Source organism: Corapipo altera, unplaced genomic scaffold, assembly GCF_003945725.1.
Source record: "Corapipo altera isolate COAL_440 unplaced genomic scaffold, ASM394572v1 61411, whole genome shotgun sequence".
In the NCBI taxonomy this organism is placed as follows: domain Eukaryota; kingdom Metazoa; phylum Chordata; class Aves; order Passeriformes; family Pipridae; genus Corapipo; species Corapipo altera.
Genome location: NW_020884875.1, coordinates 29,813,182 through 29,841,142, shown reverse-complemented (window position 1 = coordinate 29,841,142; position 27,961 = coordinate 29,813,182). Strand labels below are relative to the sequence as shown.

The 27,961-nt window shown below is 39.0% G+C and overlaps 1 protein-coding gene across 1 annotated transcript in view; it reads left to right on the top strand.

Annotated features, from left to right (window-relative positions):
• The first annotated feature begins 9,816 nt into the window (after positions 1–9,816).
• Positions 9,817–27,961, top strand: part of HAPLN1 (hyaluronan and proteoglycan link protein 1) — a 55,854-nt gene continuing 37,709 nt past the window's right edge. Inside the window, exon 1 of the mRNA XM_027634971.1 lies at positions 9,817–10,119. The gene's annotated coding sequence lies outside the window, so the exon portion shown is untranslated. The remainder of the gene's footprint in view (positions 10,120–27,961) is intronic.

Sequence of the window (27,961 nt, the reverse complement as noted above, 5' to 3'; positions counted from 1 at the left end):
AAAGGTAATCGTTTTCTTATTATATTGATTTTCTACTTACAGTAACTGCAAAGATTTTCAGTCTTCCTAAAAAGAAGGATCAAAGTCAACATATTTTTTATAACCTGATTAATATTTTCCACACTGAATCATTCAAGAAATGAAAAATAACACTCTATAACATTTAAAATCATAGTGAGAATACACTCCAATGTACAAGTGCTGCACTTCAAAATATTTAAAATTATTGAGTTCTTGGCAGCCGTAGCTTACATGTGTATATGTTTAATGTATTTACACTGACAGAGATTCCACTTCAAAATACTCTACCAGATAGGAATCAAAAGATGGTATCATAAATTATTTGCTGCATCTTGGCAAAAGTTAGACAAGCTTTTGTTCCCTGTGGCAATTTTTCCAAAGAATAAGTAAACAGGAAATGAGAATAACTACATCCAGATTTCTGTCTTGCATTGGTAGGTACAGCTGTGCTGATGAAGCTCTGCAAAGAGGACTGGCAAAATTATCTGTGTGGGCATATACATCCTGAAATAATAAGTATTAATTCTACCACTTTTAGAAAATACTATGAAAGCCACACATACAGGTAAAAAAAATACTGCCATCAAAAAAGGAGCATTCTATTACAACAGAACAGAAGGACAGAAACCTTCCTGCAGAAGACGATTTAATAGACTCAAAAGACAAAGTGACTCCTTTCTTTTTAGAGAACCATGCAATCCATAACTTTCCAACAGCAGCACAAATAAGTTCCACAAGCTGCTGTGCATGACAGCAGACATGGAATTACCAGAAAGGCTCAACAAGTCACTGCTACAGCACTACCCCCAAAATGCCCCAATCAGTTCTTTAAAACAGATATGTGGCTCTCACATTCTTCTCTTTCACCAGCTCATGACAATCCATCAGACTGTTTGGAGAAAATATTCCTTTGTATCTAGGACACAAAAACATTAGTAGACGTCAAGACAATTGTCAAAAGAAGAGCCCTTTAAATGATGCAAATGGCAAAACCTCTCAAATTCGTTTATCTCTCATAAAATACTTTTGAAATAATAACACCTCTTATTTTAGCCATTTAAGCAGTGCTTAAATAAGGAAGTGATATCAGTGCTTTGCATGGTTATTAAAAGATACCCTAGCTATAATTGAAGCCAGAGAACTACAATCAAGATGATACTTATTAAAATAAACAAATGAGATTTGATAGAATATTAATTTAAGCCTAAATACCAACAATGTCATGCTGTCAGCAAATGAAACATATTAACTGAAAACTGTTGCATTTGATTTAAGGCCCTATCATGCAAAATGAGAAAAGAGGTCACCCTGGACCTTCAGGGAATCTGTTCTTACAGAAATTTTAATTTCGTTCACAACCCCTGTGAAGGGAAGATAATGAACTACCTTGCTCGGAGATGTGAGAGGTGTACCAGTCACACAGCGACAGCATTACAGTTCATATTAGCTCATCTACCTATGGAAAATATTAAGCTAAAAGTGCAGTGATGATTGGGACTAAATAGTATGTTCCTTTACTCATACTGGAAATCCTATTTCAGTGGAAATGCTCATCTGAGCAAGTATTAATAATTTTCCTTTTCCCTGAATAAGTGCTATACCATACCATTCTCCTGTTTCAGTCAGATGCAGAAGGAATGGGTTTTGTGTATTTTAAGTGTAATAAAATAGCTCCTTACAGAGCATGAAAGCTGTAAAATAAGGTAGGGTGAGCCATACACTCTTTAAAAGACTCTCTGGATCAGTTGCTGACAGCAACTTGTAAGTGGAGAGCCTTTTGGATGCAGTTTGGATACCAAAAATATTCACCCATCCAAACCTTGTACTGCATCTGAAAACCCAGGCCATGACGTGCAAACAAAAAGTGTGTGACACAGTTTCAGTCACACACATTTCTAGGCCAGTTGGCCTCAGAGCGTGACCAAGAAGCCTGAAGGCTCTGCCTCTGGACATCAGCTGGTCTTTTACCCTGGTGTCCACCATCTGCTTGACAGCCAAGTTGCTCTGGCTACTGGCTCCTGTATGGACTCTGTGATCCAAACTCCTCCAAAGCTAAAATTCTTGGAGCCACTACTATTTTAATTCAACTTCCCGCTATGTTCCCACATAATTCAGAACAGGTCCCAGCACAAGTCAGGGCTAACCATCAGTTACCCAAGGTCACTGGAATGGTCTCTACCTCCAAAACATATACTTTGAAATGTGCCATTGTGAAGCTGGGCTGCCTCTTTTTTATATTGGTACAATTAGCTGATTGGAAGTTGCACGGAGGTTGCACAGAGGACATTTTGAAGACTAGCCAAAATCTTTTCTTCAGCCCTTCGATGCTGCTTGGGAGGACTAATAGGCAAGCAAAGAAACCTATTGCTAGTGGCTTAGATGGCCTGGTGGTAATAAAAAGTGTCTTCTCCTGTATGAATAGTTTGAGAGATGACAGCACAGTCAGGAATTGTGCCTCAGTTTAGCAATGTTTTGTTGGTAACGGTTCAACACTCAATAAAATCTGCCTTAGGTTTCCATGTGAGAAGGCCACTTCTCAGGCTCACTTTTTCTGGTTTTGAGAACTCCACAATGGCCTGAAATCATCTCTTTCATGAAAATACCAAAGATCAGTCATGTTCCTACTTACCGAAAAGTGTTATCTAGTTTGTGTGGAAGAGTACCTGACGTGAGAGATTCATCACACAGAGAGAAATCACTGACTTTCCAACAGCCACAGTGGACATTCATTGACTATTTCTGAGGATCAATTGACACTGGAGTCATATGTATTATTTTAACAAATGAGAGCAGTAAAAGCAAATCAAGTCATATATAGGAAATGATGATTTTTCCTTTCGGCTTAATGGCCATCTGAAAAAAATCAGCATTTAAGATGACTAAGTTGGTAGTTTGGCTTTAAAAGTATCTTATCCACTGCTGAACTTGCAGTTCAAAGATTACCTTCAGTATTTTCCTTATAATTTCCTAAGGCATATTTCAAGGGTTGGGTTGGGGTGTTTTTCTATCTAATGGAGTAAAACTGCTTATTTCTGGGGTGTGCAGTGCAGGAACACTTGTGGCACCAGTGAGATCTGCAGAAGGCATAGTGTAAGTGCAAAGTATTTTGATAACTTGCACGCTGGCGGCAGAAAGTTTCCTGCTTCTGCTTATTAATGACACTACGAAGTCTTATTTCTTGTCTTCCTACTTTTCTTCCTGTCAGAGACTAAAATGGTTAATGATTTATGCATTCTAGGAGACTTTTGCAGGCTTTTGACTTGCATTATACCTCTGATGAGCAATCGAGTCCCTCCCTCCCTACCTCCAGTGCTGAAGGTGTGAAGCCCTGAAAAGGCAAGAGGCCGAGTTCCAGGCTTGGACTGTTGATACCTCTGATAAGCCATCGGGCCCCTCCCTCCCTTCAGTGCTGCAGGTGTGAAGCCCTGAAAAGGCAAGAAGAAAACAACTCCCCGCCTCAGGGAAGGTGTAAAAGCATGCTGAGGGTATATAAACTGACTAGTGACTTTGGGATTTAGGGGTTTTTCCTTCTCCCCCACTACCTGCACATCAAGGCATGGCCCGTGACACTGACCATGAAAATAATAACTCATAACTTCTTGGAGTGTGGGGGCTTCCCTCCTTCACCCCCGCCAGATCAAGGCCACCACTTCAACTGACAGACATGGAAGCTGCAACTACTAAGTTTCATTGCTGGACCCCGTGGGCGGTGACTATATACATCTGTCCACTCTCAGCTTTTCTTTCCCTTACTCTCTCTTACTCTTATCCTGCCTTTCTCTCCCCTATGCATTTTCTTCGCCCCCCCCAAAGGTTGTCTCTATGTCACATTGTTATATGACAGCACCCAAAATTCTAGCATACCTATTGATGCAAAATTGTCCCCTATGCATTTTCTCCCCCCACCAAAGGTTATCTCTATGCCACATTGTTATATGACAACACCCAAACTGCTAGCATGCCTGTTGATACAGAATTGTTAAAATAAACCTTGCCAGTATATGTTTTCAGACACCAATTATTCATTGTCGTTTCATTCTAATCCACCCCAAGGGAATTATTGATAAAAACCTGGGTTACTCCCCTCCCTTTTTCTGGGGCGGGTCATAATACTTCCCTCTTTGCTTCTTTATCCCACTCTACTTCTGTCCCACCAGCTCATTTTCAGAGTCTATATGGAAAACAGAAACATAATTAAGAACAAAACTTACAGAGCTTACAGAAGATGAGAAAAGAAAAAACAACCCACTTTTGTTCTGGTATGTGGAAGAGGCACAACTACTTGTGAGATACAGTATTAACAGCAAAAGGATTCTCAGAGAACCTTGGACATGGCCCAGTAAGTCAAATCAAATTTCAAGGCAAGGATAACGTAGTTCAGAAGAAAAAAATCAATTAATATTCTGGAGAGAAATGTGTAAAGATTGTGTGATGAAGTGCTAAGTCAAAAGTGCATTTATATGAAAATTATTCTCCTGATACAATCAGTCAAAATGAAGACCATCCAAATTTTGCAGAGCCGATACATCCACCTCCAGAGAAAGTGGTGCTTTTTTTTTTTTTTTTGGTGTTCCATTTCTTAAGTGGTAGAAATGAGAATGTTGTAAAAAGGAAAAGGTTATGTAGCCAGGAGTATTAAACAGCTATGACTGCCTCACTGAAACCTGACAACTAGTCTGAATAAAACAGCTTCGTAGTGTAAAAAGCCCAACTTGTAAAAAGAAAGAGAAAACACTGTAGACTGAGAATCTATAAATAATCTCAAATGGAAAGCTGGCATTCAGCTGGCATAAAATAATTTCCTTTATTTTCAGTCAGCTTGGAAAAGTAGTGAGGGGGTTATTATGTATATTTTTAGTGGATGTTCCTTGATTTTTCACTGTATTTGTATTTATCTTCAGTGGATTTGGGGTTTTTTGCAGTAAAAAATTTGCATGAGTGTGTAGGCATTGTTTGGTTTGCTTGGTTAGTTTTGGGGTTTTGTTGGTTTTTTTTGTTTGTTGGTTTGGTTTTGGGGTTTTTTGGGGGTTTTTTGTTTGTTTGTTTGTTTTTTTTAAGAGTATGTTCTGCTGGTTTTTTCCTGTAGATTTCTGTAGCTTGGTACCAGTGAGTCATCAGCATCCATCCTACTGAATTTTTCCAAGTGGAGGAAGTACACAATGCACATTTTTCATCTTATTATTAGCTTTCACCTTACGTCTTCTTCCTCACTGGGATCAGGTGTGCTTCATTTCTGCTGCCAAGCTGAGTCCTTCTCTTTTTCTAGATTCAGAGTGAGCAACTCCCTGCTAATAAAAGTCATGGTGAGCAGCCACAAACAGAACTGAGGCATTGTCTGAGGTGCCTTTGGGACCAGTGTCACTTAGCAGATCCATTACTGATCTGGAAGATACATGTAAGAAGAATGATAGCGAAATTTGAAGAAGACTGGAAATAAAAGAGCACTAAGAACCAAAAAGTTGTACAAGAAGAATGGACTATGCATTTCTCATAGGCCAGTAATCTTCTTGCAGAAAGATGTCTGTGGCACTGTTTCCTAACACCTGATTTTTTGGCAAATCCTAAATGGACTACATTGCAACAGTGAGGAACCCTAAATTTTATATGTTATGTATGTTTGTTGTTTTAAACCCTTCTCTCCCTCCAAAAAAACCCCAGACAGGCACCAACTACTGAGATTTGAAAATTTCTAAGAAGGATTTCAGGATGGCATGACTTTTACGAACTTTAAAAGAAAGAACGGAACAACCCGAAATCCAGCAAGTGATAAACCTGTTAAAAACAAAACCCTGAAACTATTCCTCTCTTGCTTTTTAGGTTTATCAGGAAGACTGTGTTTTAGCTGCTGTTTTCCCAGTATCCTTATCCTCAAATCCTGGAAAATAGCCAATTTTAAGTGGCACCAGTGGGAATTTTCAAATTCCTTTCTACAGCAGACCAATGCAACATGAATCACTACTTTCACTTTTGCAGAAAATGCCATCTTTGCATCCATGTTAAAAACTGAAAATTCAAAATCTTTCATACAATGATACTGAATGTTCTTTTTTTTTTTTTTTTGGGTTGTTGCCATGGTTTGAGGTGCCAGGATTATAATCAGCAGGCCTATGAAGTTGCTCATCATGACAGTGTTCCCAGGTAAAAGCAAAACCTAATATCCATTCATCTTGTCTGACCTGGGTTTAAGCAAACAGCTTTCATTCTGCAGTGTTTCATGGTCAGATACCAGGAGGGGAAAAATATTAAAGTCTAAACTGTGCTTGGAAGAAAGGCAATAAACATGCTTGATCACTATTATATATAATGGTTACTGAGTGCTTCCCAGGGATGATTGATGTGCATGGAGCAGTGGTCTGCATGTGGAGCAGCTCTTCAGCTGGAGTTAAACTGCGCATCTCTCTAAAACCCTCCACAGGATTGATACAGAAACACCGCTATCAAGATATGCAGATTAGGCCCCCAAATCTGACAGAACCATATGAAATCACTTTTTTTTTTTTAACCTTTGTTGAAGGCCAATCAGGCAAGTTGCAGTGCACTAGCTCATACTGTGCTGTGCAGAGGTTCTGATTTTAACCCAAAATTCCTGCAGAATCGTGTCTGTCTCATCAAACAAAACTCACAATTAGCATTATGCTTGTTTCAAACCTACATCTTTGCTCAACAGAATGACAACATTTCACTATGACTTAATACATGGAAACACACTTAGTACCCCAAAACAATGTTCATCTTGCTCAGCATCTTGCTCAGCAATATTCAGTCTTGGGAGCCTGAAGGATGACTATGGAAAAAGCTTCCATTCATATATCCTCTTGGTATCCAGGAACCAGCAGCTCAACACTTTCCAGTAACTAGTCTTCAAACCACGATAAGGTTCCAGAATTAATTTTAAGATACACCAGAAGGCTTTATGATAAGATTCTTATGATGTTTCATCCTCTTAGTTTACCTGCACCTGACATATAACTGGAAAAGAAAAAAAAAATGAAACCCCCGAACTGTAAAAAATTTATGAGAACCCAAAACTGTGGAAAAAAGTACAATAAGAACCCACACAGGTTCACTTTGTGGGACATTTTTGTTGTTTCTTTGGGTTTACTATGTCTAATAAACCAAAAATAGGGCCCCTAAACCAAAGATAGGGCTCCTAAAAGACTCCAACCCCACAGCACAGGGCGTTTGTGTAGAAGAGCTGGGAGTCTCTCAGCTCAAACCCGCTACACATAAAACAAATAAACAACCTGAAGGAAAGAGGGATGGGGAAATAAACACCAAAAAAAAAACGACGGCAGGTGGAAAAACTCGGCGAAATGCCCGTTTCGGGTCACTTTCGCACCGCTGCCGGTGCGGGGGGCGGGTCCAGCTTTTCCCAGCGGCATCCCCGGGTATACCACCATGACTGAGAGGGATAGAGGAGGGAGAAGGGCCCAGAATAGGGGAACAGATGGGGCCACCGGTCTCCTCTATATCCCCAGTGTCCTCTCAACGCTGTGCTGAGGTGCTGAGGTACCGCGCCCCGCATCCCTCCCGCGTCCCCCCCCCCCCGCCTCATCCTCCCCGCCCGCGGGGCCCCGCCGGCTCCTCCTGACGCCGGGGGTGTGTTTTTTCTCGCCGTGCCCCATCAAAGCCCCCTCTGTTATTGAAATATGAGGCCATTTCCTTCCCGGCGGGGAGGGAGCGAACCGACGGGGTGGGCCGGGCACCGCCGCCCCGAAGAAACGTCCCTTTGTGAGGGGCGGGAGGGGCCGGTGCCGCCCCACCCGGAGGCTCAGGTGCACCCCCCGAGCTCTGGCGCCGGCTCCGAGGGGTGTGGGCAACTCTCCACCGACCGCCGGAGTACCCCAGCACGGAAGGATGCAATCCGGGAATGGGCACCCAGCCCAAAAATCCTCTCCGTGACCACCTGTACTTCGCTGTTTTACACTGGGGAAATGCATTGCACGTCTTTTTCTTTTTCTTTTTTTTTTTTTTTTTACTTTTATTGATAGCCACAAACTCTGATATTTCTTTCTCTCAGGCACTCAGTATTCTCTACTCCCCATTCTCCTGTTTTTTTTCACAATTTTGTGTGATTCACACAAGTGCATTACAGAAGGAAATAATAGGTTAAACTTAAATGAAAGTGCTTGGTTTAATATGGAATATATCAACAGAGATGATATTTTTGGGACTGTCCTGTGCAGGGTCATGATCCCTGTGGGTCCGTTCCAGCTCAGGATATTCCACGATTCCAGGCAGAGGCCTGTTTATTTGCTTGGGGCTTGTTTTGTTTGTGTTTTATTTTTCCTTCCAGTGGGATGTGCTGTGAAGTAGCCGCTGAGACACAGCAGTGGTGACCCCTGCTCAGTGACACCGCCGAAACTGACGTCCCTTCAAATGTGCTTTTGCACCAAGATGTGTCAGGCTCTGGCATTTCCTGATCGAGGAGGACTGATGGGCTGCAGCCTCTTTTTGATGGTGCAGGCTGAGAGTTTGACACCCACAATGATAAAAGCTTAGCAGGGTCCAGACTAAAAAATTATGCTGGAGAGTTGCAGTGGGTGTGACACAGTTACATTCTTCTGTTTGGGGGGGGGGGAGGATAAAATTAATCCACAAGACTAAATTGCCTGGGCTACCTGTGTTTTTTAATCTAGCAGATTTAAGAGGTTAAGAATTCCACATACATTTCCTACTGTTTGGAAATGAGGCATCGAGAACCCTATTTTTTTCAAGTGAAGGAAAGTGACATGTGCTTTAAATAAAAACATTATTTGAGCCCAAATTTGCCAACCTGTAGTACATCATTAAGGTCTGGCCTTTTTTTCCCCCTTTTCCTTTCAACTATTGTTGTTTGATTTGGGATTTGGTTTTTGGTCAGTTGCTTTTTTTAAATAAGACACATTTATAGGTACAACAGTGTCAGCACCTTTTGCCTACAGTTGTAAGAGGGGAGACTCAATCCTCATGCTTTTCATTCCATGGCATTTAGGGAGCTAAAGCCACATAATGCATGGGGTTTAGCAGACTTTTTTGGGGTTGTGTGTCTCATGATGTGAAATGGACACCAATCCAGAAATTTTTGATGCTGGAGCAACACTTTGTCCTTAGGTGGTGCTCAGAAATTGCATAAAGACTCAGAGCCAACAGTTGCCCGACATTAGGAAGTCATGTCAGTACCCTGAGCAAGGTGTGGTCTGTATTTGGGGTGTAACAAGAGAAGCTGGTTTTGTTTCCTGGATTAATAATTCAATTGGAAATTGGGGATAAAAGAAAAACAGACTGGGATCCTGTTGGGTCCAGCTGTTTCCTCCCCTCTGCACACTCCCTTCATACATCACTTTCTCCCTATCTGAAACCAAGTTTCCACCTTCAAAGTTAATGCGGGGTGGAGAGGGTGTGAATAAGGAGCGGGGGCAGGGAATGAGCAGAGGCAAGTGGTCAGAAGTATCATGTTTCTCATGGTGTCACACACCCTAAATCCCTAAATTCAATGGTCCCTTCATGAGGAACACTACCAACTTCCTTTTTTTTTCTTCCTTTTTAATTCCTTCCTCCTCCCCACCCTTTTTTTATGTGTGGGGTTTTTTTGGGGTTTTTTTGTTGTTGTTGTTGTTGGTTTTTTTTTTTTTTAGCCCCATGTAGTTTTTAACTCGGGAATTGTGTGCATACTGAGAAGCTTTTTTAGGTGTGGATCTAGGAGGGCTGGACCTAAGGGGTGAGGACAGGGATCTGGAGGGAGAGGGCAGCGTGGTGGGGCGGGGGTGGCTGAGTGTGGGTTTGTGAAAGAGAGGGAAACGGCATGTGTGGGTTTATTTTTTCCTCCCATTCCTGGGTTCTGAAGGAAGCACATTGAGCTGTAATTAAGAGATCTTGGAGGCGTACTTAACTCATGACGTGTTGCTTTTCTTTTCCTCTCGGTGAGAAAGTGGCTCTCTCTTCCCTGAATCAGATCCTCTGCCACCCAGAGCCACAAAGAGACACTCGGGACATAGACACACACACGCATACACTGACTTAAGGTGAGCTCCAAAAACTTTCTCCGCACTTCGCTGCCCTCCGTCCCAAACTGCTGGAGAGTTCTGAGAGCATCTCAAGTCGGGAGCTCTGCGCAAGGTAAAAAAAATCAACAAACTAACCAAACTTTTGGAAAAGTTTGTTACTCCTTTGCTTCTCTAAGTCGGATGGGGATCCAGTGAGCAGAGCCCGTGGCTTCAACTGCAGGGCTGCACTGGAGGGATTTTTGAACGATCTGATTTGGCAGCTGAGGCGGGGGGGCGATGGTGAAAGACGGATTGAAACTGGGTACCTTCAGTGTCTTTGACTTTAAGCGCTCTGCATTACCAAAGGAGAGATCAAATTGCAACTGCAGGTTCCGGCTGAAAGACAAAAGCTGTGTACCTTTTTTTTTTTTTTTCTTACGTATTTCTCCATCCATTCAGGTGCTTTTAGAAGTTTTCAGGATGTAGGAAAAAGAGGATGGTAGACTGAACAAACATTTCACAGCCTGGAAGCAGGTCTGCACAAAGTACTGCCCATCCCGTTCGAATAAGAAGATTTTGATAAGATGTGATATGTTGCATGCTGATGTCATGTTTGGCTATTTACTGTCAGAGAAAGCCTGAATAACATTTGGCACAGGTTTCTGTACTATCTCCACTTACCAAGAAAGTTTGATGCTGCAGCATTTAACATGTAGCTGCGCATTAGCTGATCCATGGCTGTGGGAATTGTATCATTTTACTGTTTGTTTGGGTTTGGGGGTCAAACACATATAAAGTTGTCATTCTAAATGTTTGTCATGGCAAAAATACTCGCGTGGCAGGTATATATAGAAAGGGCGGGAAAGCATTTGTGTGTTTGAATCAAGGAGATTTATTGCTATTTGTATGTAATTAGTGAGGGTTTAATTACTGCTGGGATCTTCCAGGGCAGAAAGTGCTGCCATGTAAATGGCTGTGTGATGTCATGTAAATGATATAACATCTCCAGGAGGCTCTGGGAACCTAGCAATGTGTCCAAGAGAATCATGTGGGTAATTAACAGCAATGAGTTCATATTAATGGCTACCAAGGCTGTTTTAGTGCCTAAATGTGGAAAGCAGCAATCTGGGAAGGGTCCTGTTTTGTTAGGGAAATATTGCTAGAAATATTTATGATGTGGTAGCTGAGAACACAGATGCAGTGAGACTGTGTAACTATGATACACACCCTCTTCATAACACAGTATCTAGAGGCAGGTTATTTTCAGCACATGGAGAAATTTATCATAAGCAGGAAAATTATCCCCAGCTCCTGTGAAGAGGGAACCAGGAGTCTGTAGCCTCGTGTTGAGGTATGTCATACAGGATGCTAAATCTTTGTGCTGCGCAGAGACAGCTCATGCTTCCTTGGATTTTCATATCCAGTGAAGCCTATAAAGCATAGCTAAGTCAAGTTTCTCTGGGTGTGTTATCTGAGAATCTAACCCTTGTATATTTAGGGGTATTACATTTGGTGTCAAGGTAAAGGGAAGAACACATAATGTAGAAAGGAACAGAAAGAAAGTGGGGGGAAAATATCAATTTGTGATACTTTTCAATGCAGCGGTTAGAGCAAAGTAGGGACAGAAGTGTAGAGAACAGCTTTTTCAAGTTAAACAAAAATAAAAGTCAGTGTAATAATCAAGACATTGCCAGTCTGCACTGAAATTGTGCCAAAAGGCCTGTCTTCCTAATGAGAATCCTGAATGTATAGGCAGATTCCACTAAGAAAGACCAAAAAAGCCCTGTGTCATTATGAAGAAAAGTATTATCCACAGAAATGTCCTCTTCAGAGAATTACACTGACAGTGTAAATCACAGCAAAGCATCCTTTCACTATAAACATAGCAGGTTCAGTTTCCCCTCAGCTTCAGTGAGCATGGTTAAAACAACCTACTAAAAAAAATCAACCAATCAACCAAAAACAAAACAAAACAAAACAAAACCTAAAGTTTTGAGGCAGGGGGAGAAGAGGTTTCAGAACCTCTTGAGGTGGAGTGGAGTGTTTTCTGTTGCATGGTGGAGTGCATTTTATTTTTAAAGTTTGTAATAATGATAAGAAGAGCTTTTTCTACTGCAGGTCCCCAGCGTTTCTGATTTTATACTCATATGTGACTAAAAGTAATATTTTTACCCACTATTGATTACAACCTGGAGCCAAAAGAACTATTATCAATACTAAATGAAGTTGTTCAACTTCCCTGCCCCTCAGTAAAAGCCTGGAAATAATATGGACCACTCTTTAAAAAGTGTTTTTAGGATCTTCAAATGAAGAGAGACTTTGCAATTGCTTATATTTAAAAATATTAAAGGTTTTCCAATTCACTGCAAGGATTAAAGTGTGATTAACATTTTCTTCTTTTCATTTGCCTTTTCACTGAAGCAGTACTTAAACTATCTTTGGAAGTTGAAGTATTTTGCATTTCTGTTTCGTTGTATACCTGACAGTGTATTTCATTGCTTAAAACTCTATGGAAATTAAAATTTTTTTGGGGAAAAAAAAAGTTATTTTCATATGACAAACTGCTTCTGTTGGTTGTGAGGAAGTATTAGACATTCCGTCTCTGCTGTTATTAACTGTAGCATACAGTGCTGCACTTGAAAAGGGAGCTTGTAACTTGTAGGTAACAAAATGTTCTTTGGGGGAAAAAAAATAAAAAAACCTGAATATACTTAGGATTTCAATCAATCGTGTTTAAGGAAGATTAGAGGAAACAGCTGGCTAAACAAATATTAGGTGTAGAGTAGTTGCAGTGGTATAAATTAATAATGCAGTTCTTTATCTGCTGTATGAATGGGAGGTTTTGTGGAGATAAGGCGATTTAACACGGTCACCACATGCCACCTAGTGGATATTGACGAGTCTTTTGGCAGATTTTTCTATTATTCACATCTGTAACTAATTCAGGTGCTATTTAACTGTAAATGATTAGTTTTATTCGGGTTTACTATTAAAAAAATATCAACTGGGTTTTTTGTTTTCTGGGTTTTGTTTTAATAGATTTTTACGGGAGGTTATTTCTGCTTTTTAAGTGCCCATTAGACCAGACAAAATCAGTTCATCTTTTATTTATAATTTGCCACTAACATCTATTTCCAAAGACTTGTTAAATCACTCAGTGACAAATATCCACAACTTAACAGTTGGTTAGATGTACTGAGCTGTTGCTGCAAAAGTGGAAGGACATCTGTACAAATATTTTGTCAGCAGAAGTTTTGTTCAGCAGTCAGGATTTCAAAGCTCCTTCCAGAAAAAACTCTTTTATTACTTAGGATGTGCTTTTGTTACCCCCACTTTTGTTTTGTCCCTGAATATTTTGTCAATGATAACCATGGATAAAGAAAATGTTGTATTATTTCTGATGGCTTATAAAAGGTCATAAACCCTTATATAAAATCTTTTTCCCCACCTGCCATTTATCTCCACCTCCTTCAGACATTGCACACACTCACAGCTTAGACTGTCCTTTCTCTTTACTAGGGAAAGGAAAATTGCCTTTTTTTTTTTTTCCCCCACTGGATTGTTTATTCGCTGGTGGATGTTCAGGTGCTGTCATTTCTTATATCTCTAAAAAGGATCCCATCAAATTACAAAGTTTTACACAGGCAAACATGCATTTGGACATACTTTGTGATCAGATTTATGCTATGTGACCAGCTTACATGCTTCTATTTCCTAAGCTTTTTTAAAATGTCACCATCACCACAGCTTCCACTGCAGTTATACCCTGGGTAGCCAAAGTAGGAGATGAATCCATGGTTGTGACATCACATTTTTCAAGTAGGTGCCACAATGGCTACTGAAGCAAAGAAATACTAAAATACATGTCAAATTCAAGCTTCCTGTGCTTTGCTTTCCCCTGATTTTCATCATTGAACAGATTTTCATCATTGAACAGTCAAATGGCAACATTACACTTAGCAGAACAAACAGTTTCTATGTCCTGCTCATCCTCTTAGCTTTGAAAGCATTTCTTTTTTTCTTTTAATTAGGACAACAGAATTGATGTCTTAAGCAGTATCAATAGCTGTAAAAACAAATATTTAACACATGCATTAAGAAGTCACATAGCAGTTACCTGCACTGATTCTCTGAAAACTTTTCTCAAGGTTTACGCATGACGTTACCATAGGAGGTTGTTAACACGAGGCACAAGGTATCAGCTAAAGTGAGGGAAATCTACTTTTCCATTAATCAGGCAAAGTTTATGAATTAAAGTCTGAGAAGGTAAAATACTATAGCAGCAAATGGGCTAATTGGCTGGATTCTCTGCTTCATGGGTGACTTACCTGTCTTTTTAGCTCTGATACTGTGAATCACAAGAGGTGCTAACACAGAGATGCAAACTGTGTTAATGAGAGTCTTTGCAAGGCCTCAGATTCTCTCCTAGGACAAATTATCCCAGTGGTGTCACTGGCACACAACGTCACTACCACTTCCTAGAGCAGGGCACATCAGGGCAAAATCTGCATCCTTAATTGTCTGTCATAATAGAAATAAAATCATGAGGCCAGAAAAATGTCCCTGGACATATATAACTCTTGCTTTGAAAAATGTCATTTTGGCATTTGTCTAATGGCAGGAGACCATTATCTTGAGAGAGCTTTCCATTAATAATATCTCCTAATTGCCTTAAAATGCTTGCAGTCTAAAGGAACATATGGGCAACCAAGACGAGTTAGACTGGAAATGTGTCTGATAGAAATGTAAGTGGTAGAAGACAAGCTACTCCAGTGTAGAAAGAGGAAAAAGTGAGAATCATGGAATGGTTTGGGTTGGAAGGGGCCTTAAAGGTTATCAAGATCCAACCTCTGTGTCAAGGAGTTACTTAGATATAGTTCAGATTTGGGTTTGATCAATTATGTTCTGTGTTTTTGGGAGTGGATATATTAAGTTTGGGGAGTTTTTGGCTTTTTTTTCTTTTTATTTTTTCTGCATGTCATATATTAATTTGCACTGCTTATGTCATGATATCTGGTAACTCATCATCTAAATTGTATCAATAAGTACTAGTGAATTATATCATGAGATATACTTACATCTATTGTGATTAACATTTTTTTATGTCCTGAATTCCTTTCCTGCATTAATGCCTACACATACGCAGAAGTGGCAGTCTCTGTGCATCTGTGGGTATCTATAAGTACTGCATTTTAATGTAGGTTCAGCTCTGATCAAATCAGACAATAAGTCTCACTACACTGTGAGATTCTGATCCAGGTAAACAATATATAAGCAACTTTACTAACACCAGTAATTCAGTGAAATCAATAGAAACTCAAACAGGCCTCGGTGAATAAAACTATTTATCTATTTGCATCCATAATATCACATGTCTGATCAAAAAGCAATGCATAAAGCTCCTAACCTGCAAATCTCTTTAGCTTTATAGATATAGATGACTCAGTGATGTCAATAGAGCATTAAGTGCACATTCACTAAGAACAGAGGAATCAAGACCTGCCCCTATGGAATCTCTAGGCAGAAGTAGGTGATTAATGTAAGAAAAAAACCAACATTAATTGCTAAAATAGCTTCCCAAACTCTCCAGTCAAAACTGAATGACTACCTATCTATTCATTAACATTTGGGAAAATACATACTACAGTCCAAAATATTTATGTGGTTGTTGTTATTTTCTTTCCCATAAATATATTTTCAAGCAAAAAAAAGAAACCCATCCCTGAGTTACATAAAAATAATACAGCCTGGAAATAGGAAAAGCACCTTGAAAAATGTGAAAACATTGTAGTGTTGGGCCTAACCAAGAGAACTATATCATAGAAAGATATTGTTGCAGTAGGTATGGTGGTTCTTTTACTGAAATTGCAGTGATACATGTGGTGCAACTATAACAGACCATAACAGTGCCACCACTCTCTGACCACACTGCTTGTGGCTTAAGGTAATTTTTTTAACACCCAAAGTGATGTACATGCAGCAGTGAAGGTCTGCATTTTTAATTTCTTGCATAATCTGAAAGATTTATCTGCATGTTGTTATTTTCAGACTATGTTTCCAGATTTCCAAATGTCTGAAGCAAAATGTGAAGTCTTACTGAGTGTTTGTAACTTGTTTCTCTAATGGCTTTGATTATACAGACATAAAATGGGTGGGGCAAAGAGTGACAGATTTTATTAGCAAGTCTTGCAAGCAGGTACATTTTTTTTGTTTAGTTTGGTTATTTTGTTCAGATGTTGTTGAATATATTCTTTGATTGGTTTCATTGGAACAGATTTTCACTGGTGCAGTTTAAATACAGTTGGACTTGATGATCTTAAAGGTGTTTTCCAACCTGAATAATTCTAAGAATGTATTAATGCAGTGACTGTGTATTTGTCTGGTTGTGGATGTTGTGGTGTGCCTGGTCACAGGTATCATGCCATGTTGCTGTGATGTACTTTCGGGATTTAATGGTCATCTCTGTGAGCCAAGAACCAAGGAGAGACAGTAAAAGTGTTGATATATCAAAGGGTTTCTAGATTTTGCCCAGCTGAAAGAGTGAAGGGATAGAACAGTAATTCAGCAATTATAGATGCAATCAATGTAGCCAATGAATGGGTTTTTCCTTCCCGTTTCCAGGCATTTCACTCTGTTTTCCCCCATGGGCAGGCTGAGAGAAGCAGCCTCCATATCTGGTTTTATCTGCTTTTTGATGTAAGTTCAGCTCTGATCAAATCAGACAGTAAGAAAAACTTTTAAATCCGGTAGGCCATTCTCCAGCAGGATGGGAGAATAATAGTGGCAACTTTAACATCTTCATAAACAAGCCAGGGAGATATGGTCTTGATTAAAGTAGTGTGACGTGTTTTCAAAACTGATTAGGAAACAAATAGCTCACTGTGAAAACAGAAGCTCATTTTAAATAGGATTTTGCCAGGACTAGTCAGCATTGATACTCTCAAGGTTTTCATTAGTAACTTGGATAAGTGAATAGAAAGTATGCATAGGTTTTTAGAAAATGCAGAGTAGGAAGGGACTTTGAAGTTAAAATTTTTTTGCCAGACTAGAGAAAAAAATGGGGAAAAAAGTTTAAAAAACCAGAATGTGGTAAACTGAGGCAGAAATAAAACAACCCACAAAGATGTTTTGGCATCTAAAGAAGCAGAAGAGTGTTTAACAAAATCTGAAGAGGTTAATGACAGTTCACAGTTTGTGGGTCAAGACAGTAACACTTCCTTCTTGAGATTCAAATATGTTATCTCTGCAGACACAGTTCAGTCCAGTCTGACTTCAAAACTCACCTGGGTGCACGGAACTTGGCAATTACTTATTTTCAATCATGTACTGCAAATCTGAGACAGAAGCAGCATCCTTGCCTATGCATATCACTGTTCTGAGGGATAGCTGATAAAAACTTTAGATTTACTGTTTCTCAAGACGCATCAAGCAGCAAAAAATATGCGGAGAGTTGTGAGATAACTTCACTTGAATAGAACTTAGCCAAGGAATAACAGGCATCTGTCAGAAAATTAAACTACCACACTTATGGAAAAGTGTCAAGAGAAAGCACAGACATTTATTTCCAGACCAGGAGACATAGATCTTGTAAGGGTGACCTATATTTGGTGCATCTGATGATTGATGGAGATTCTGTTGTTTTATCTGAGGAATGCTGATTCAGGACTGCACCATTACTGAATTACTGCAATCTGTTTGTTTCCTGACATTGTACTGGGGAAATGTACTTTATTTCTAGCTGGTTATGTGTTTCTTCAAAACTGTATTTATTTCTGTGACTTGTAGTTTGCAAAATAATCATGTCAGAAAACAACCCTCTTTCTGCAATGATATTCATTGACTCTTTATTATTACTTCAGAAACTGCTATGGAACTATGATTTATATGTTTTATGGCTTTTTAAAATATATATATGTATATTAGTACTAACTGTCCTGTTTATATTGAGTTTCCCACATAAAAGGAAACCAAAATCATATAGATATAAGTGTAGAAATGGTGACCACATGTTGAAGGGCAAGAGCTCACCCTATAAACATCCAAAGAGAGGGAGGTAGGTGTCTCTAATGTGAAAGCACACCATCTTTTAAGTTTCTTTGATACCAAATAGCCAATTTAGCATATTTTTTATATCAGGCTTGAATATTCCCTAAACTGTCACCCCAAGTCGTCAGAAATCCAGAGTCTTGGTTCAGTAAATCTTAGCTCTCTGTTTATGCCACCCAATTAAATGTTTTCAAGTTCAGTTTAAATGTGCAAATAAGTATGAGCAAAAGGAAAATTAAACACTCTGCTTGTCAACAGATGTAACTTTTTATTCTCATGTTTTTAGGATGCATGTTGTCATTTTATAAAATCGTGAAAAAGGCAATTCTGATTCTCTGTGGGTACATAAACTCTTCCCAGACATGGTACAATAGAGCACACAGGAAATACCTGTGGGTTTACCTCAAGGAGAATTTGGTTCACACTCCTCTGTCATGGAAGCTTAAATATGGCAGATGGCCTAGAAAGCATAACAGTCTACTCTTACAATTCCCACAACATTTTTTGGGTTTGTTTTATTAGGTCATCAGTTTTGAAGTCATAATTTTAGATAACAGTCTTGACTCCCAGTAAGAAAATCTTTTGACCTTTGTGCTTATAATTGAAAGCTTGAATATGTGAACTGCAGAGGCAAGTTAGAGAGAATAAAGAAGAAAAAAGGAGAAGATATTATGGAATTATGCCAAACCGCCAGTCTAGCATCATTTCCTGTTGCCTTTTGAGCAAAAAGGAAGAAGAGCAAAAATACTGGGAAATAAGGAGTGAAGTTAAACTAAATTGCACTAATTGCTTTTCCTCACACAAGAATAGAGAGTAGGAAGCTCCACTCTTCTGTGCAGGGTAACTACTACTGTAAAATGTTGAACAGGCCTCCTAGAACTGTATTTAGCTGAAGGAAGCAAAGAAAGACAGCATACAGAAAACATGAGACTCATTTACACTGTGTTTTTCAATTGAGTCTTCAATTTCCTATCATGCAGCCCTTAATTGCTCTTGGCTTTGACCTTTAATGCAATTCTCCAGCACTAAACTGATCAGCATCTCTAGATTGACTCAGGAAGCTGTGGCTGCATCATGGTTGATTCAGTGCTAGAAGAGCCTTTTGAAGCGCAATCTTTCATTTCAAAATGACCTCAGATATATCCAAATAGTGCATTGCTTGGACAGTGAGGAATGAGCCAAGAAATTTGCCTATGATGCTGACCTTTGCATTACTCTTTCTCAAATAAAATCACAGTAGAGGATAGCCAAAGGTCCACAGGCACAAAATAGACCATTACCAACAAGTTAGTGTTTGTTGTATACATGTGATACAGTTTATCATTTCATTGCTGCAGGAATTCTGGAATTCTCGTGACTACAAGTCAGGCAACTCTATTGAAAAGCTGAAGACCAGCATCTCACTACTTTTATCTCCCTGCCACTCAAACTGATGACTTCTCAGTTCATAATGGAGTGCCCACAGAGGACTTCCAGGGAATCACTATTGCCATCTTAGTTCCTTTCTGTTTCAAGGGGAGAATTCTGGTTGCTGTATTAGCAGAGAATGCAGCACAACATCGATTTGAGGTTGAGGCACCTGAAAACAAATAATAATTGTTATCTTTTAATTATGTATTACTTGCAACAGGGAAGAAAGCATTGCTGAGCAGTTACAACATTTTACTGTAAAGATATTTCGCTGTGGATTATAATGAAGTCCAGAGGAACTGCATGAAGAGTCCATCTCAATCACTGACCATTGCTCAGTTGATACAATATCACTATTTTTATGCAAACTCAGAGTTCCAATAGGATTTATGAGTTTTACTGAATCACAGCAAGCCAGTCATTGAGCCCAGAGCAACAATTCCACTAGAAGCTGGAATAATTCTCAGCACTCATATTGATTTGGGGCTGCCATTGTCCACAGTACTTCAAATAGTGATTATTCCAAATACAGAAGAGATGTTAAAGACTGCGAGAAAGTAAATGTGATTAAAATAAAATAATCTAGGCTGCTGAGAGTACTGGGAATTCTGAAGGTTAAAAAAAAAAAAAAGGAAAAGTTATTAATTTGCCCCAGAAACTTTCCAACTCACTTCTAGAAAAAAAAAAATACAAAAAACTACACAGAGAAGATGTAGAAATAACAATAAAACCTACAAAAAATGCCTACAGCTTGTCACTTATAAACGGCACATTTTAGCGTTCAAAGGTAAAACTAGAAAAATACATATAGTAATAGAAATTATATATGGAAATTTATGCAACTTTTTTCAATGCAATGGAACCCCTGATATTCATCTCATTTAAGATACATTGAATGTCAATACCATGCATTTACTTTACAAAGATATAAATATCTGCACAAGTAAAAGGCAAATAAAAATCTGGTCAAAAAGTTTTGAGCAATGAGGTTATTGTTCTATCTGAAGAAGACAAAAAAAGACAGCTCTGGCCCATGCTTTGTTGAAAATAGTCATACAACTTTCTATTATTTATTCTTCCAAAGGTTAATACAGCAGCCTGAAAAATGTTAAATAATTACAGTGAAGGTTGTCAATGCTAATGTCTTCTGACCATTGACTCAGACGCCAATAACATTCATTTTGATTTCTTAACTTCATTTTCCTTTTAAAGTATCTCTAGCTTCTGAAATTGTTAATTTATAATTTTGTAGACATAATTGCAATACTTTTAGGTACATTTATTCAGAACAGGTAAAATTATTCCATATATTGGCCAACAACATCATCTAGCCTGTCAATGTGTCTTGTAGCACATCCCCTCTCCTTGAGTTGGATGGATTGCCACTGCTTGTAAAGGGTTCAGTTACCAGAACACATGATCTCCTCTGCACCAACGCATTGGAAAGTGGCTAGTCCAAGACAAAGAAAAAAAATTCAAGACCAAGCCAAACCTGGAAAGCCACTGCATTGGAAATATACTTCACATCATCACCCATGTCAACTCTTCATTTCCCTCTTATTCAGCCCAGTCAGTGCAATGCCTCTCGTATTTATTTCATAAGGACTATGGGGGCCAGGGCGCCATTTTTCACACCGTTAATTGCACCCCCAAGTTACTTTGGTATTAGTACACTATGCTCACGTTTTAAACTACTTATTGCATAAAGAAGATACTAGGGATTTTAGATAATCTAGTGTATTCAAGGGTTTAGCAAGAGTACATTTCTGACTTTGGAGTTTCTGTTGGAGGAAAGCCAGGGTGAACTTGGACATACAGCTGGAAAAGATACTTTCAGAATCATAATGTCTGTCTGATCTTAACCTTGTTGTGGGCAGATGTGGCAATGGTCTTTAGGGTCCTTTCCAATCCAAACCATCCTATGTGTGATTCTATGATTCTCTCTACCTGTTCACTGTAGTTCATGTAGGGGGACTGAGTGATTTTGCAAAAGCTATTACCCATGAAAGTGTTAACGGTGTTGTATTTAAACAGCAATTGCTACACTTCTGACACTATACTTATCTTCTTTGAAACAATAGGTTCTGTGGGCTTCCCTGAGGGAAGCTTTTCCAGGCATAACATTGTAGGTTCCTCCAGGGACCACAGAGGTTCTTTCCACAAGCTTATATTAAGCAGGTTTTCTTCAGAACCATGAAAATAATTTGTAGTTCTTGCAAGTCACCTCTCATCCCTACCTCTTAATTAGCTTTACAGAGATAGCAACTAGCATGAAGCTATTTGATACAAGTGGATGTGAATTTAAAATTCTACATATATTTATATTTTTTTAATAAAAACACGTTCAACAGTTTCGAAGCAAGGAGAAATCTTATGGGTGTTTCTTGTACACATCCGTTGTGCAGAGAATTCTGCCTGTGCCAATATGTACAGATGGTAACAGACTCAGTTTGCAGTGTCTGTGCAGTGACTGTGTCCTGTACACTGCTGAGAGGTATTGCACAGTCACCATGAGACTCAAGCAACAGATCAGCAAGGAACACTTTGACAGAAAGCATTTTCAGGTCAGGGTGTTTTCTCAGCTACCCTGCACTGCTGAAAATGTTTCTCAGATTTATAGCATAACACTGCAGTAAGATGTGGATGTGTCTTCTGGAATTAATAACTTTGCTTCAGTGACCGAGAAGTAGAGATGATGTTGTTTAACCAATCCTCTTGCCTGCTAAAAATCAAATATTTATCTTTGATAGTACCCACTACTCTGTTTTGCCAGTGCCAAAAAGTTGAGTCACTTTTTCTTTTTTCTGATGGCCAGCAAAAGGAAAAGTGGGCCTGCACAGTTACTATTGTCTTTTTCTTTATCCTTGTAAAACATTGAGAACCAGAATTCTCAAATGCCTTCATATGCTTCAGAAAGGTTTACCTTAATTTTGTTGGGGTTTGAGTTTTTTCCCTGGTTGTTTTTTGTTTGTGGGTTGTTGTTTTGGTTTTTTTGGGGTGGGGAGTTTGGGGGAGAATTTCTTGTATTTTGGTCTGGAATTTTGGGGGGGAATTTTTTTTATATTTTTCAATTTTGTTAATTTCTTTTTCATAGGTTTTTGGGGGGGTGTTTTTTCAGGTAGTAGCATTGTCCTAGGTGTTCTAGAACATTTAGAGGATCTATTTCTAGATACCCTAGAGAACACTAGATAGTTAGATTTTATCCTTTTATGTTCTGACCATACAAACACAAGGAAGGGGAATTTTGAAGCTGGAGGTGAACACACAGGTGGAAAGATAGTAGAAAAAGTTTAAAACTTTTCACTGAGGAAATGAAATCTTCTGAGGAAAGGTAAAAAAATATCACTTTTTTATCAGTTGACTGAGAAAGTCCAGGTGCTTAGAAGATTGAAATGAGCACAGAGAGGTTGGATACTGGATCATAGTCCTGGGAGTTCTTTCTTCCTGAGATTTACTGCTTGTTATGCCATGGCACAGCAGGGAGCTGCAGGATGTCCTCCCTGAGCAGCAAGTGAGACCTTTCACTGCAAACACATCTTTTATCCCTAGACTGAATAAAAAGACAGAAAATAGTTTCTTACAGGATTTGATTTGAGGATAAATAAATGGTAAATAAATGTTAAAATTTATGAAGAATTATAAAGAAAGAAATCAGCTGAAGTCCAAATATCACTTCTGAAATCAGAGCACACAAGGAAAGTCTGTGTTGTAGTCCAGGTGCTGCTATTTATAGCTTATACATTCAGAGTTTACACTAGAAATGAGTTTAAAATGGAAAATATTTCGAGTTATGAGTGTGCCAGTACCTTTTTTCCAACAAAATCTAATTTGAGACATTTAAACAGAGGTGTTTGTAGCAGATGACTAGTGGGAAGCACTTTTTTTTCTTCTTTTCTCATGACCAATTTGAAATCCTTCAGAAAATATGTGTGCCAGCCCTTTTATAGTAATAATGAGGGGGATTTCTTGGCTTTTAAATAGCATCTGACTTTAGAACCTTTGATATCCCAGTTGCAAAATAGAGGTCACCCACTAACTCACACAGTAACTGTGAGGAACTGCTCACAGACACTGCATTCTAGTTTTGGTTTTCTCCTTTTGCTGTCAAGGGATGTGACCTGTTGCAACCATTTAGACCATACCTAGAACTGAAGTGCCAACCAGATCCTCAGCCAAAAACTGTTCACCTCAGCTCCTCGCCCCCATTCCTGGAGAAAAAAAAAACAAACAAACGTGTTTTGTTGCTGCAATTTCTGTCCCCTTCCCATGGAAGAGAAGGTATCATATTCCTTTAATTGATTTTCACTGCAACACATCTTAGAAGCTGTGACTCCCTGAGACTAAAATGCCTCTGGTATCTAACGGCAGGAATTGTGTTCCTCTTGACACCGACAAAGATCAAAGATAAATGCCTCGAGTTAGTCTAGAAGTGCAAGGCAAATGGTCCTCACTCTACATTTATGTAAAGCAGATCCATGACTATACCTCAAAAGCTGTGAAGTGTAAATTTCAGATTAAAACAGCAGGGTTCAAAAGCATTAGTTCTGTATAGTGTAGTCTCTTAGTGGCATGTTGGAGGTGCAAAATTTATCTTCATTAAATGCAGGGTTTATATGAATGCTTTTATGTCTATATCAGATTTAATTAGAGCACTGACCTGATTTTTAGGAAGAGACTTCTACTGTCTACAGCCTTTTCAGGGAGACTGGGTTATTAAAGATCTCATCTATTATATTTATTTTTCTCAGATTATTTCATTTTGATGCTCAAGAAACTGCTTTTTAAACAGTATAAATTCCTCAAATTAACCAAAAGAAAAGGGTGTTTTCAAAGATTGCTATCATGTGACAGCCAATGAAAACATATTTTTTAATGTGCTAATGTCAGTGACATTTTCTTTACTACTTTTTACTGTATTAGCAGCTATGGCCCCTAAAATGAGAAACTTCTCCCTTTGGATGTGTGGTTCCTGTGAGAATGTTAAAATAGCTGTTCTACATGAATAACCCATTTTAGAAACAGATTAACCACCAAATAAGTATGAAGGAGGGGTGGGCATGGAGTTTGCATCTGGGATCTGCTCATGCCCATCCTGTGAGATTCCATTCCCAGAAAACAGTAAGTTAATATTTTGTGAATATTAATTTTTTTAATGTCTTGAGGATTCAAGAGATAAAAAGAGAGACAAATTGTTTCATTGAAGGTTTCATGTTCAGTAATTTCTCTCCTTGTCTCGAATAGACATCTCTGGAAAGAGGATGACAAAATTTCTGCAAGATAGGTAGTCTTATCAGCTTTTACTGGTGCAACCATGTCAACCAAAAACACATCTTGCTTTGTCAGAGTGTGTTCAACAGTCAGAGTTTGAATAATGGTCATCCACATATATGTATATATACATATATACAGACATATATATAAAAATATGTGTGTATATATACACAAATAGCAATGTATATGTGCAGTGGAGCACATTAGAAGGGTTTCAGCTTTTTTTCTGTTATATCTTAGGCAGAGCATCTGCTCTCCAGTTCACATTAGTAGCATCCACTGCTGCAGTAAATACCCCATTGTGGCCAAAATAGATGCAAGTTCCTGGACTGGTTCAAGCAAACCAGCTTGGCAGGTTTTTCTCCAAGACAGCCATGGGTGCAGGAGAGCAGGACTTAGAGTCTATAGTTGCTCCACAGGTCATTGATACCATGGCACAAGTGCAAAAACCCTGTGCTTTTTATAATAAGACCTCACTTTCCTCACCAGCTGCTACCAATTATGCTCTGGGAGGCTTTTTTCCCCCCTCTTACAGCTATACCTACACTAGGACTGACCTGTCAGCATTGTTCTACCCATCTAACTAAATCAATAAACCTTCTTTAGTGTAGATTAAACTTAATTAGGGATTAGCATAGCTCCCAGTCTCTTGTTTGGCAGCCCTCAGGCTGAGAGGTGGAGCTCTGCTAGGGTTAGTTTATGGAGGCCTCCACAGGGATAGGTTTGAGAATTTGGGACTCTTTTTCTTTTAACTTCTGCTATTTCCCTCTTTAAAAACCCTGCCCTGGCAAAACAGCCTGGAGAACAGCATTTATACTGTGAGCCTTGACATTTGGATGTAAGTGGATCTGTGCATTTGGCCTCTGAAAAAGAAATGAAACTGAGCTGACCCCACAAGATTTAAACTCCTGGTAAGTGAGAGATCCTAGAATAGTGTCCTACGCCCTGTGTGCTCTGCATTTTGTATAGCTCAGGAAATTTCTACATGTCACCGAGATGAAAGCTGGCTTAAGTAGAAGCCAATAACTCAATTTATTTGATAATTTATAGTCCCAGTCGAAAATCACAATCCTAACTTCAAAAAGCAGTAAGGAAATGTTAAACCTTGCTGATGCGCAGATCCCTCATGGTCTGACAAATACTTAGGGTAGATGATGCCGCATATGGTGGAGAAAAATTACAACTCTTCCATAGTTCAGTCTGTGTAACATCTGAGAAGAAATAAGCAGAAATATCAACTTTCCAAGGCAAACCTCAGTAGATCTTCCTGTTCTCTTTTCTTCCCTGTGGGGCAGTGAAGGCTTAGCAGCAGCAATCCCTGCTATTAGCACACCAAAGGGAAAAACAATCCTTTTTCCATTATCAGCACTTTGGGGCAGGGAATGTCCCCTCAGACAGTTTTGGAGATACCCTGTTTCCCCTACTTTTCAGTCCTTCACCACAGGCCAGTTTTAATGCCCCTATTTTCAGTCAGTGAAGCTTATTATGGAAATTTTCCAGTTGTCTCTGGGATACATACTTTTGTGAAAGTATCAGTGAAGATTTAGTGACTGAAAAAAAAGAGCTTGAGAAGGGCCAAACTGTGTCAAGGTAAAAGTTTGCCTTGCCCTGTGTCCAGTGATCACCTGCACTAATTGCTCAGGAAAAGAATATATCTTTAAAAATAAAAAGTGAAAATGGGCAGAAAGAGTGTAAAACTATCTTGTGTTTCCAGTACCTTTGTAAGAGATCCCTGTCTGTGGTATAGGACTGTTCCCACCACCCTCCAGAGTGTGTCAGGAGTCCTTGTTTTAGCAGCACAGCTTCACCTCATGGTTGAGGGTGTGAATTGGGTGACACTGTCTGGAGGGTGTTCAAAGGTGCTATTGAAATAATGTCTGTGGGGCTGAAATACCCTGCATAATCCCGAGGACATTAAAGCAACAAAAAACCCCTGCTTTTATTCTGGATGACTGTAGAATTGCTGATCCCTGTAATTAACTTGGTTGGGTGGAATACTGAAAAAAGTAGTTGAATCCTATTCATTTAAATTGACATCTTTGAAACCCCATTGATTTTCAGCCTACCAGTGTTGTGGGCATTCTTATTCTTGACTAAGCAAGGATATGGCCTTGTCTGGCTTAAATGTATCCATACAATCTCCTTGTTAACTGAGCTTTCCAATTCAGAGATTATCAAGAAAACCTGTTGGGTTCTTTTTCTGAAATCTACACAGGTTTACTTTATTTGAAAGAAAAGACCATAAGCCAGCAGATATTGCTGGTAGCCAAAAATAAGTCTTAAAACAGTTCAATTAACAATTACATGGGGTTTTTTTTTACATTATCTTCTGTTTCATGTCATATACCTATGAATTAAAACCAATCCTTAGACTTTGGTTTTCTCAGTCTCTATATTAGTATGTACTAAACTCAACTATCTCCTGTCTGTGGCTTTCCATACATTCTTTTTCTTAATGTATACGTTATTTTTCTGATGCAGAATGTAAGTATTTTCTAGGTATAGGACTTCGGTCACATCTTCCTACATCTGAATATATCTGAACTTAAAATACAGCATACTTTTGTTATTGTCCTTGGTGCACTAAACTACACAACTAAACTGCACACTCTGCAAGCTCCTTTGCTTACACAGCCTAAGAGAGTTTTGTTAACCATGATATGCTGCATCATGATTTTATCAAGCAGTTGCAAATTATTGAGTTGATCTTAATTCTCTGTTTTACATTTTCTGAAATTTCCTCAAGCCCTTGTGCTTTTTCATTATGAGGGCATTAAAACAGGGAAAAGTGTTTGGAGGACCTCCTGCGTTCTTTTTCATGTTTTGTCTTTGATTTACAAGTATGTGTTAAAATTATCTTCATTTTCACAACTTAACATCTCAAATAACTCTCAGTGGTCCAGAGTGGGGATGGAACTACCATTTTGCATGCTTTCTACCACACCCTTGGAATGTGAGGGCTGACTTCTTCCCATTTTGCACATAACCACTGCAGCAGACAGAGAGAAACCTTCTGTATGACTAAGCATTTCAAGATACAGACCATTAAGTCAGCCACATGTATCTCTATTTCATTTGCAGATATTTAATGACCTGTATCAGGCAGAACAGTGTTGCTATTAGAGCATGGAGTCCATTTAGGAAATTACTGGAGTCGGATAATTGTCAGAGTATTAAAAGCTGCTTTGAGGTGTCTCTTGTAAGAAGTCCCAGTGATGAGAAAGGTGCTTTGCTGGCAGTGCTGAGTG